The sequence below is a fragment of the Schistocerca cancellata genome, chromosome 7, assembly GCF_023864275.1.
Source record: "Schistocerca cancellata isolate TAMUIC-IGC-003103 chromosome 7, iqSchCanc2.1, whole genome shotgun sequence".
Lineage (NCBI taxonomy): Eukaryota > Metazoa > Arthropoda > Insecta > Orthoptera > Acrididae > Schistocerca > Schistocerca cancellata.
The window spans coordinates 62,825,753-62,839,083 of NC_064632.1; the positions used below are offsets into that span (position 1 = coordinate 62,825,753).

The 13,331-nt window shown below is 42.6% G+C and overlaps 1 pseudogene; it reads right to left on the bottom strand.

Moving 5' to 3' along the window:
- Nucleotides 1–5,888: 5,888 nt before the first annotated feature.
- On the bottom strand, nt 5,889–6,006 carry LOC126093083 (5S ribosomal RNA; annotated as a pseudogene).
- Nucleotides 6,007–13,331: the final 7,325 nt, after the last annotated feature.

The window sequence follows — 13,331 nt, forward strand, 5'->3', positions numbered from 1 at the left end:
TTATTACAACTGGGAGGGAGTGAGCTTCGTTCACCTTATCGTGAGTTTTTATCGTGGTATTTTACGAGAACACGCTGAGCCACTGGATAAAATATGCATAACCGTCTTAAAATAATTCACCGTGCGATGGGCGTTTCTTAATCACCAATGTACTTGTTTACTGTACTGCTACCGTGTGTTCCCGGTAAGGCCACTTGCAATAATATCGTGGTCGTGTAATGCCGTAGGGCTGTTTCCACATAAACCACTCTCCTTCCGCTCGAAACAAAAAGACTTCAGGGGCCCTTTCGTCTCGTTTATTTCTTAACTGACGTAGTTTATCAGCAGGTGTAAGCTTCCCTAGTTGTCACGGCTTCGTTGGCTTGTGTGAGTGTCTTCTTGATGATGATGATGATGATGATGAGAGAAAGGAGATGGCGAAATAAAGTGTCAGCACATAACCTAATCCTCTTGAAAAGCACCAGTGGGGCTGCCAAGCTTAATGCCGCCATCTTTCAGACGGATAACCGCTGTTTTATGAACATTTCCGTAAAGTTTTTCAGTGTCCCAATTATTCTCCTTATTATCACGTCCACAGCAATCAAACACAGATTAAAGGCAATCAGAGTTCATTTGAGAGGCTGCGTCATGAAAATAAGATGCTCTATTCACCAATGCTAGCCAGTTCCAAGCAAACAGTCATTTTCAGGGCCGCCCGTGGTAGCCAAGCGGTTCTAGGCGCTTCAGTGTGGAACCGCGCGACCGCTACGGTCGCAGGTTCGACTCCTGCCTCGGGCATGGATGTGTGTGATGTCCTTAGGTTAGATAGGTTTAAGTAGTTCTAAGTTCTAGGGGACTGATGACCTCAGATGTTGAGTCCCATAGTGCTCAGAGCCATTTGAACCATTTTCATTTTCAAATGTAGATTTATGCGTGATCACATATTTGTTATTAGCAGATCTTACATCTGTTTGTCTAATTCATTTTAATTTTTGGTTTATGTAAAGTCTGCTATCATCATCTCTAGTGCCGCATGTGGATGTACACTGGAAAATGACAGGTTTAAATTGATCAGTAGCGGTGAATACAGCATCTTATTTCAATAATATACAACCTCGACGTAACCATGCCTACCTTTAATCCTTCTGTGATTCCTCGGAAGGTTTTAGGTACTAAAAATTTTGAAAATGGTTCGCATTTGTTGCTTTCAGCCGAGTTTAACGTTAGAGATATTAACGGTCATCAGAAAGATTTATGCGTAGGATCAATTCAAATCATAGTAATTTCATGTGCAGTGAATATTATGAACGGTCTAACACCTGACCAAAATAAACTTTTTTGGTGAATTTTTATCATTATAATGTTCATCGTAGACCGCACCATTTCCAGTAGAGCAATTTCGCGTAGGTTTCTCAATGTGTGACCACTACGAATGTTCGTAAGTTTACTTCCGCTTAGTGAATACGGCTGTATCATACGCAGTAGCCACACACAAAACTTTGGCTATCCCTCTCGGAAAGAGGTCGATGTTTCCTACTGACAGCTCTGGTAACCACGGGAGACGATGATTGCGCCGCATTTAAACAACCTACAGAGCGGAATTATCGATCCTGTGAGCCTCGTCCGAGAAGGGGGATATTAATTCCCTTCGACTGCTCTGAAATTTTAATTCGAATGGTGCAACAACGTCGCTGAGCGACATAACGGACGCCAGAAGTAAACAGCGTTTGCTTGTTTAAGTTATAAAAGCCGTTGCTTTGCGATCATTGTTGCAGTAATGAGGCGTTATGGTGCACTTAGGTGGTGGTGATGGTTGATCCGAATCTGTAAAGAGTTTGCACGATCTGAGTGCACCTCGCGAAGAAAAAAACGGTTCAAATGGCTCTGAGCCCTATGGGACTTAACTGCTGAGGTCATCAGTCCCCTAGAACTTAGAACTGCTTAAACCTAACTAACCTAAGGACATCACACACATCCATACCCGAGGCAGGATTCGAACCTGCGACCGAAGTGGTAGCGTGGTTCCAGACTGTAGCGCATAGAACCGCTCGGCCACACTGAACCGGCCTCGTGAAGAAGCTCACAAAAGTAACTTCTGACCGTTATTACTCAATGATATGGGGCCCTTATGAGGAAAGTTAATAGAAGATATATAAAGAACGGCTCGTTTTCCTTTCCAGTGGGCCCGCAGTTTGCATGAAGAAGGTCATATTTTCTTTTAAATTAAACGTAATGACTGACTTAACGCGAAATAGAAATTCCATTGCAAACATATAGCACCGCTGGAGCTGAAGTTGTCAAAAATGCTATCAAAAATAATTTTACAATATCACACAAATAAGAAGTAAAGACATAGGTAACGTGATCATATCATTACAAAAAGACAACCGACATTTACGCTCCAAGATGCCATATGGACCGACCGGCCGCGGTGGCCGTGCGGTTCTAGGCGCTTCAGTCCGGAACCGCGCGACTGCCACTGTCGCAGGTTCGAATCCTGCCTCGGGCATGGATGTGTGTGATGTCCTTAGGTTAGTTAGGTTTAAGTAGTTCTAAGTTCTAGGGGACTGATGACCTCAGATGTTAAGTCCCATAATGCTCAGAGCCATTTGAACCATTTTTTTTTTAGCCATATGGACTACGTCATATCAGCTAACATGTAAGCGTAGTGTGCCATATGTAGACATACACTGACGTAGACGTAAAGAATAATATTATACCTCTTATAACCGTCTTCCTAGGTAAGGGCAAACGCTGAAACGAACTCGTCCTATAACTTGCATCACGAGTAAATAAATAAACAGTGCAGCAAAAAACTTGTACTCCAAATAAAACAGCTGATTTTTTTTTAAATTTGTCAGACGATCAACAAAACCTAGAGCCAGACTGTACGAGAGAGTCGTTGTGCGTCAAGGAGAAGCATGCAGTTAAAACGCCGCAAGCGCAGCTTCCGAGAAGGATGGAGTAACGTATTACGTCCTTCCACACATATCTCTCCAAATGACCTTGCAATAAAATCTGAAGAATCCTACCTTATACAGAGGTAGTTCATCATCCGACAAGTTATTCGCGAATAAAACAGGATGGGGTGGTTCAAATGACTCTGAGCACTATGGGACTCAACTGCTGAGGTCATTAGTCCCCTAGAACTTAGAACTACTTAAACCTAACCTAAGGACATCACAAACATCCATGCCCGAGGCAGGATTCGAACCTGCGACCGTAGCGGTCTTGCGGTTCCAGACTGCAGCGCCTTTAACCGCACGGCCACTTCGGCCGGCCCAGGATGGGGTGAAACCGGCATTGTTAGTCAGTTTACCCTTCAATACACACAACGAGGTAGCTTGCAGAGTTTGAATGTAGATCTAGATTAACACGATCGTAGCAACTTCGAAATTCGAAAAACATGACATGGCGTCTTCCAGTTAGTTCTGAAGCTATTTGAAAGTATATACTGGTGACTAAACTAGCCAGTAAACGATCATAACTTCCCAGATTTGGAATAAGTGGGATCTGCTACATGATGCATGGATTCGAACCCGGCTGTTCCGAACTTTCAGCAGCGGGGCGTCTTTCATCCTCAGTTGTACTAACATTAGACAAAGCACATAAACTGTAACCCAAAATTTTTTGTATGTCCATCCTTTTAGCAGGAATCGGCAAATCCAGTAATGCTGGCAACTGATGGGTTATGCATGGGGAATGTATCAAACCTGTCCGCATCAAAACAGCCTGAAGATCACGCAATGAAGCGTCGAAACTGGTAGCGACAAAATAAAATAAAATCATAAGGACGGCTGTAGGTGTTTTTATTTTTTGTCACGTAACCCAAAATGGCGTTAGGCTAACTTAGTACGTGAAAGATTGAATCAAGTGGTTCAAGTTGCTCTGAGAACTATGGGACTTAACTTCTGAGGTCATCAGTCCCTTAGAACTTAGAACTACTTAAACCTAACTAACCTAAGGACATCACACACATCCATGCCCGAGGCAGAATTCGAACCTGCGACCGTAGCGGTCGCGCGGTTCCAGACTGTAGCGCCTAGAACCGCTCGGCTACCACGGCCGGCTAAAGATTGAATCCACTAGGAGATTGTGTATACAGGATGTAACAAATATGTGCAGCACAAATTACAGGACACATTCCTGACACGTAGACAAAGAAATTATGTTATACGAATATGGATCTTGAAACGATTTCTTTCCACGATACAACTCATTTTCTCCAACTCATCATGGGAGACATATATGAACAGATCGCACTAGCTTACCACATGCAACTGTTTCTCATAGGAGATATTGAATTTACCCTCCGTGGGCATTAATACATGCATCAACCCGCCGTCGTAGTAAATCTCGGATGCGCTGATGTATCTCTGGAGTATTGCGTATGGTTTCGTAGCCTTCCGTAACACGGGCACGGATACTCTGAACATCTTGTACTAGGGTTCCAAACACAAGAACTTTCAAACGCTACATAAACAAAATTACAGTGGGCTTAGGTCCGGAGAGCGTGGAGGCCAGCCAATTGGTCCACTCTACCTATCCATCTGTCACCAAATGTGTTATTTAGAAGCCGACGGACATTTAACACTAAAATGAGGAGATGCTCCATGGTGCATGAAGTACTCGTACATGTTCTGTCACACAGCTAAAGCCACATCTGGTAACTGATCCGGTAGAACATTCTCTAAGAAATTATTATAACTTCGAACTTTGTCCATCGACCGTGGGTGGAAGAAAGTGAGGCCCTACCAAACTAGTCACCAACAACGTCGGCCCAAATATTGAGACATTCTTAGTTGATTACTTGCTTCAACAGCTGCGTGAGGACTGACGTCTACCCATGCGTGCCAGTTGTAAAAAGTTACAATCTGATTTCGTTTAAACGATGCCTCATCTGTGAACAGCACTGTTGCACTAAAATTAGGGTTGACATTCTGTTGAATAAACCATTCTCATAAAAATTAGCTGCTGATAGTGCCTGCACACGCTATAAATAGTACGGATACAGGTGGTCCTCGTGTAACACTCGCCAGACAGTCATGTGGTCAAGATTAAGGGGTTGCAGGTACATGTCTTGTACTGACACTGGGGACGTCTCACCAGCATGAAGAATTGCCGCCTCCCGTTGCTGCGTCCTCGTCCTTCTAGGCCTCCCCCGGTTGGGAATGCCAGGGTTAATGGCCCATGTTACCAAAGTCGACGGCAGTCAATGGCTTCAAACATTATACTGTCGGGCACCATCGTTCAGGAAGTCTCTCCCGGCACACATGTTGAGCGCGATCGCCACTGCCGTCTGCTACTCCATACATGAAATGGGCATCTGCCACCTCTGCGTTTGTGTACAGTGCCACTGCACGATCCAAGTCTGTGATTAACCCTACATAGTAAGCCGTGTGCTTGCAACGGCCTTACTGAACGCTGGAGCAGTTGACGTTACCTGTAAACAAGCAATGACGCACGTGGCACGGCAACAGGGACATGTAGAACAAACCGTTGACGGTGCACAACGTAACCGTACGTCACCAACAGTGCATATTCCCTATTATTCTAACGTTCTGGTCTTGTGTGTTCCCCATGATTAGTGAATTGGAGCAAATGAGTTGTAACATGGAAACAAAGCGTTTCCAGGCACATGTTCATATAAGATAATTTCTTCGTCTTAATGTGAGGAATGTGTCCTGCAATTTGTTACGTACATTTTTGTTACAGACCATGAAGGCCCAACGCTACCGACCGGCCGCCGTGTCATCCTCAGACCATGGGCGTCACTGGATGCGGATATGGAGGGTCATGTGGTCAGCACACCGCTGTCCCGGCTTTGTGTGAGTTTCCGAGACCGGAGCCGCTACTTCTCAATCAAGTAGCTCCTCAGTTTGCCTCACAAGGGCTGAGTGCACCCCGCTTGCCAACAGCGCTCGGCAGACCGGATGGTCACCCATCCAGGTACTAGCCCAGCCCGACAGCGCTTAACTTCGGTGATCTGACAGGAACCGGTGTTACCACTACGGAAAGACCGTTGGCAAGTTTTTGTTACACCCTGTATAAATTCAGAATGACAACCAATGGAACAGTCCTCGCCAAAGAATTTCTCCAGTCCCGTGATAGTTGTTGGAGTTTGATTTTTTCATAATGTCCCTATTTTGTCAACGACGAGCAAGTCAGGTAACTGGGAGGACAAAGGGAGACACTGACTTTCTCTTGTGTTGTAAAAAGGCACTGAAAACCACACGTAAACGCGTAAATCATTAGAAGTGAGCCGGCCGCGGTGGTCTAGCGGTTCTAGGCGCTCAGTCCGGAGCCGTGCGACTGCTACGGTCGCAGATTCGAATCCTGCCTCGGGCGTGGCTGTGTGTGATGTCCTTAGGTTAGTTAGGTTTAAGTAGTTCTAAGTTCTAGGGGACTGATGACCATAGATATTAAGTCCCATAGTGCTCAGAGCTATTTGAACCATTTGAACCATTAGAAGTGAAAAAAGAAACATTATGGGTTGTACCTTTGCCCTGGTATTTTTTATGCGTAAGAAAAACCTGCTTCGAAAACAGTGTTCAACTGTAGGGGTCAGTCAACGTTGTGTGTTACCGTAGATCGGTAGCATACACTGAAGACTATTCTTAACCTTCTGTTTGTTCACAGCTGATTTGAGGATAATAATTCTCTCATGAGTACTTTGTTTCTTCTGTTTCTACTACACTCTTTCCGTCTACATCTACATAACGCTCCGCAAGCAGCCTAATCGTGTGCGGCGTAGGGTACTTTTCGTACCACTAACTGAGCCCTCCAACCCTGTTCCACTCGCGAATAGCGCGTGGGAAGAATGATTGTCGACAAGCCTCTGTACTGGCTCTAATTTCTCGAATTTTCTCCTCGTGTGTGTGTGTGTGTGTGTGTGTGTGTGTGTGTGCGGGGAAGAGCGGGGGGGTGATTTCTCGAATTTTCTCATTGTGGTCATTACGCGAGACGTATGTGTGTGTGTGGGGGGGGGGGGGGGGAGTAATATGTTGTGAAATTCTTCCCCGAAAGTGCTCTCTCGAAATATCAATAGTAAATCTCTCCGTGATGCACAACGCTCCTCTTGTAACGTTTGTTGAGCATCTCCGTAACACTCTCGCTTCGGCTAAACGATCCCGCGAAGAAACGCGCCGCTCTACGTTGGATCTTCTCTGTAGATCTCGGATAGATGAACAGCACTCAAGAATCGGCCGAACAATCGCCTTACAAGGCACTTCCTTCGTGGATGAGTTACATTTCTTTAAGATTCTTCCTATGAATCTGAGTCTGGTATCTGCTTCTTCCACTATTTGTTTTATATGGTCATTCCACTTTAAGGACACTCTGGATAGCTACTCCTAGGTACTGCTATTTTGCGATAGAGACTGTTTCCAGTGGTTTGTCATCAATAGTGCAGCTGTACAGTCTGGCAATTTCCGTTCCTGTCTTCTCCATACGGATGTACGTCCCACGCCAAGGTCATTGCGCAACAATAGTAGTAGATTATCAGAAGTTGGTAGGGCACTTGCGCACGAAAGGCAAAGGTCCCGAGTTCGAGTCTCGGTCCGGCACACAGTTTTAATCTGCCAGGAAGTTTCATATCAGCGCACACTCCGCTGCAGAGTGAAAATCTCATTCTGGAAACATCCCCCAGGCTGTGGCAAAGCCATGTGTCCGCAATATCGTTTCTTTCGGGAGTGCTAGTTCAGCAAGGTTCGCAGGAGAGCTTCTGTAAAGTTTGGAAGGTAGGAGACGAGGTACTGGCAGAAGTAAAGCTGTGGGGACGGGGCGTGAGTCGTGCTTGGGTAGCTCAGTTGGTAGAGCACTTGCCCGCGAAAGGCGAAGGTCCCCGAGTTCGAGTCTCGGTCCGGCACACAGTTTTAATCTGCCAGGAAGTTTCAGAAGAGAGAACATGTTCGGGTTCCCCGTAGAGAAAGTTCTGCTGCGGTATGGGTAACAGGTGCAGCATAGTGTGGCATTGAAATGGCACCGCAGCTGGAAACTTACTCCAAAGTTGAAATATCCTTGCGGGCAAAAAGTCTAAATTGCACACTCGCAGTCAAATTCTGACGATGTTTGGACCTAACGCAATGTTGCTTCCAGCAGTAGCGAACTGGCCAAGACTGCACTAACGTGGCTGATGCTGTTCAGGAAGGAAAGCTATTGAGCAAGCTGAAAGAATATACGGGGGATGGAAGGAAAGGGGAAGGGAGGGGGAGGGGAGATTTTTCCAACGATGAGGACGCTCCGTGATCAGCGAACAGATTTCTATCGTCGAACAAGTTCAACGATTTGTAGAACGTTCCCAGCCGTGTTTACAGAGACTTGGGGACTAAGTTGAAAAAAAAAGTGTCACGTATATATGTCATCTTCAAGTTTAGTGGAGCATTCAGTAAAATTTACTTGGCCTGTAATACTGTTGCCTTAATGGACTGGTTTTTATGGCATCTATCCTAAAGGCTGAAAAACTGTACTTGAAAGTACTGTAGTGAATTATGTACTACAGAAAAGGATAGAATTCCAGTTACAAACAGAAGACAATATACTGAAATCTAATTTGATTTTTTAACTAAAAGAACTTTTGTTGTAAGTGACGGCGCACAGCTTTGCTACGGATACGTGACGCGATGCGTCTTAAAATGTTACCCGTAAAATATTTATGTGATCCATCGAAAAGTTAAACATCTCAGAGTATCTTTGATAAACGTATGCATGAGAAAATATTATTATTCGTGTGTGTCGCGTGGCGAAATATTGTTGTCTCTTCGTAAGGCAACGTAAATTATTTATTATTTTTTACTTCAGAATATTGTCTGTGAAATGGTAATCCATCACCACTGAAATGATAGTCCACAAATTACGATGAATATTGCAAATGTCTTAAAGTTACTAATGTATTCATATAACCCCTGTCAAAGAGAAAATATTTATACACTCTCAGGCGTTTACTACTTCCTTCTACGTTACTATTTCTGCACGGGAAAGAGTTATATGCTTAAATGAAGCAGTAATAACTCTTCCTATAATATATTTCAACAATTATGAAATTAATACAGACTTACAATGGTCAATGGAGGACCGTTGGGTGCATTCCATAACAAGAGAAACCTAATAGTGAATTCTTTGTCCTTGTATAACGATTAACAAATAAAATCTTTTCATTCTAATTACACATAAGAAAAAGTTTCTTTATCATCGTACAGTTTCAATGCCGATCTTGTCGAATTATTCTTAAACTAATTTTCGTTCCTTTTTCTCTTTACGCGCTCCTCTATCAAAGACTTTGCGTATAGTCAAAAATATTTCAGCAAATAAAAATATTCACTTTGTTTAGTGTCATCACCAGGTATCGGTAAACTGTCATCATAATGTGTGACTTACTTTTTGAAATTCCCTCGCTCAGTGATCATTGTTGTGTCCTTGTTCTTCTCATTAGCGACAACACTCTTTTTTAATTCCTTTCCTGTCTATTTTTCGATAAGGCCGAAACTTTTTTACGGTGTTTGCCATGTTTTCAAAGATTTGTTTATTATTGAAAGAAGTGATATTAGATTGTTTCTGCTTACGGATGCATATCGAAAATGGTCAAAGAAGGAAGAGTTTACTTCTCATCTGTAAGTACCTCAAAATCTAATTAGTGTTGTTATACTGACAAGAGGCGCTTTATGTGTTGTTTGGGACACAATGCAATGAAGACATAAAATAGCAGGGCTAGTTTATGTGGCTGTATACCGTATTTGTACAACTGCTAGATACATTATGGTTGTATAGGAGCGTGCTATAAGTCAATCCATTGAATGTGTATGCATTTCGCGAGTTTTCATGTGCAGGTAGGATTTTCATATAGCACTATGAATATTACCTCAGGATTATATAGGTCTGCAAATCATTGTTCTAATTTTGAAGTGAGTCGCAAGCAGAAACTGTTGTACTAGTAACCACGACGTGGAGAATGAGTAGACACGATTAACGTTTTAGTTTCACTAAGAAAAAACGAAGATTAAATGTAGTGTAAATGAGGGTTAAAACGGTGCAATTTCCTTCCTAAAAATATTTCGAAGCACGGTAAATTGTTGATTTGGTGAATGTCATAGCTCCAAATTCAATGTTTTGTCATGACATTTTCACTTGGCGTACTAAGAATCCATTTCGCAATGCCGTTGAAGCATAATTTACTAAAACAGGTATTCGTCAGTTCAAAAAACTTCTGGACAAAACGTAGAAAGAGTGACTGCTATTCTTCCTTTCTTTATCTATAACTAAAAAAGAGCCGCCCAAGCGTGGTACTTGCCGCAGACAGTCAAAATGAAAGCTTTAAAGCAAGTTAATTCCAGTTCTCAAATGCTAATAATTATGATGCCCGTGAAAAGCGTGAATAAAATCCACGATAGTTTGTAGTAGCATATCTCTACATTAGCGATGTAATGATACCCGAAAACTGTAGAGCGCATACGGACAAATCTTAGATCGCATCTTAGTCACGTGACTTCTGGAGTCAGCGTATGATGGCGACAAAAATTCTGTTTATCCGTCTCAGCGCTGACTCCGTAAATATTCCCACTCTATGGCGGCACCCAGAGAAGCTGTAGTCCAAAGGAAAACAAAAGACCACCCAATGAATGACACAGGTGAATTATAGGTAACGCTCGTTTCAAAACAATTCCCGCAAACGTGTCGTCATTTTGACGTCGCTCATTTGTAATTTGCATTATGCCGTTTCAGTGTACCGGAGGATTGAAAATTTATCACGAACACATCATTATCATAAAATGTCACTTAATAACGTATCAACGATGCAAGCCTTCAAGATAGAATATGATAACCAAACCGGAGTTAAACATCGCATGCATAAGTGCTAGGGTTGTTGTTGTTGTGGTCTTCAGTCCTGAGACTGGTTTGATGCAGCTCTCCATGCTATCTATCCTGTGCAAGTTTCTTCATCTCCCAGTACCTACTGCACCCTACATCCTTCTGAATCTGCTTAGTGTATTCATCTCTTGGTCTCCCCCTACGATTTTTACCCTCCACGCTGCCCTCCAATACTAAATTGGTGATCCCTTGATGCTTCAGAACATGTCCTACCAACCGATCCCTTCTTCTGGTCAAGTTGTGCCACAAACTTCTCTTCTCCCCAATCCTATTCAATACTTCCTCATTAGTTATGTGATCTACCCATCTAATCTTCAGCATTCTTCTATAGCACCACATTTCGAAAGCTTCTATTCTCTTCTTGTCCAAACTATTTACCGTCCATGTTTCACTTGCATACATGGCTACACTCCACACAAATACTTTAAGAAATGACTTCCTGACACTTAAATCTATACTCGATGTTAACAAATTTCTCTTCTTCAGAAACGATTTCCTTGCCATTGCCAGTCTACATTGCCAGTCTACATTTTATATTCTCTCTATTTCGACCATCATCAGTTATTTTTCTCCCCAAATAGCAAAACTCCTTTACTACTTTAAGTGTCTCATTACCTAATCTAATTCCCTCAGCATCACCCGACTTAATTCGACTACATTCCATTATCCTCGTTTTGCTTTTGTTGATGTTCATCTTATATCCTCCTTTCAAGACACTGTCCATTCCGTTCAACTGCTCTTCCAGGTCCTTCGCTATCTCTGACAGAATTACAATGTCATCGGCAAACCTCAAGGTTTTTATTTCTTCTCCATGGATTTTAATACCTACTCCGAATTTTTCTTTTGTTTCCTTTACTGCTTGCTCAATATACAGATTGAATAACATCGGGGAGAGGCTACAACCCTGTCTTACTCCCTTCCAAATCACTGCTTCCCTTTCATGTCCCTCGACTCTTATAACTGCCATCTGGTTTCTGTACACATTGTAAATAGCCTTTCGCTCCCTGTATTTTACCCTGCCACCTTTAGAATTTGAAAGAGAGTATTCCAGTCAACATTGTCAAAAGCTTTCTCTAAGTGTACAAATGCTAGAAATCTATCTTCTAAGATAAGTCGTAAGGTCAGTATTGCCTCACGTGTTCCAGTACTTCTACGGAATCCAAACTGATCTTCCCCGAGGTCGGCTTCTACTAGTTTTTCCATTCGTCTGTAAAGAATTCGTGTTAGTATTTTGCAGCTGTGGCTTATTAAACTGATTGTTCGGTAATTTTCACATCTGTCAACACCTGCTTTCTTTGGGATTGGAATTATTATATTCTTCTTGAAGTCTGAGGGTATTTCGCCTGTTTCATACATCTTGCTCACCAGATGGTAGAGTTTTGTCAGGACTGGCTCTCCCAAGGCCGTCAGTAGTTCCAATGGAATGTTGTCTACTCCGGGGGCCTTGTTTCGACTCAGGTCTTTCAGTGCTCTGTCAAACTCTTCACGCAGTATCGTATCTCCCATTTCATCTTCATCTACATCCTCTTCCATTTCCATAATATTGTCCTCAAGTACATCGCCCTTGTATAGACCCTCTATATACTCCTTCCACCTTTCTGCTTTCCCTTCTTTGCTTAGAACTGGGTTTCCAACTGAGCTCTTGATGTTCATACAAGTGGTTCTCTTATCTCCAAAGGTCTCTTTAATTTTCCTGTAGGCAGTATCTATCTTACCCCTAGTGAGATAAGCCTCTACATCCTTACATTTGTTCTCTAGCCATCCCTGCTTAGCCATTTTGCACTTCCTGTCGACTCATTTTTGAGACGTTTGTTTTCCTTTTTGCCTGCTTCATTAACTGCATTTTTATATTTTCTCCTTTCATCAATTAAATTCAATATTTCTTCTGTTACCCAAGGATTTCTAAGAGCCCTCGTCTTTTTACTTACTTGATCCTCTGCTGCCTTCACGACTTCATCCCTCAAAGCTACCCATTCTTCTTCTACTGTATTTCTTTCCCCCATTCCTGTCAATTGTTCCCTTATGCTCTCCCTAAAACTCTGTACAACCTCTGGTTTAGTCAGTTTATCCAGGTCTCATCTCCTTAAATTCCCACCTTTTTGCAGTTTCTTCAGTTTTAATCTACAGGTCATAACCAATAGATTGTGGTCAGAGTCCACATCTGCCCCTGGAAATGTCTTACACTTTAAAACCTGGTTCCTAAATCTATGTCTTACCATTATATAATCTATCTGATACCTTTTAGTATCTCCAGGGTTCTTCCATGTATACAACCTTCTATCATGATTCTTAAACCAAGTGCTAACTATAATTAAGTTGTGCTCTGTGCAAAATTCTACCAGGCGGCTTCCTCTTTCATTTCTTAGCCTCAATCCATATTCACCTACTACGTTTCCTTCTCCCCCTTTTCCTACACTCGAATTCCATTCACCCATGACTATTAAATTTTCGTCTCCCTTCACTATCTGAATAATTTCTTTTATATCATC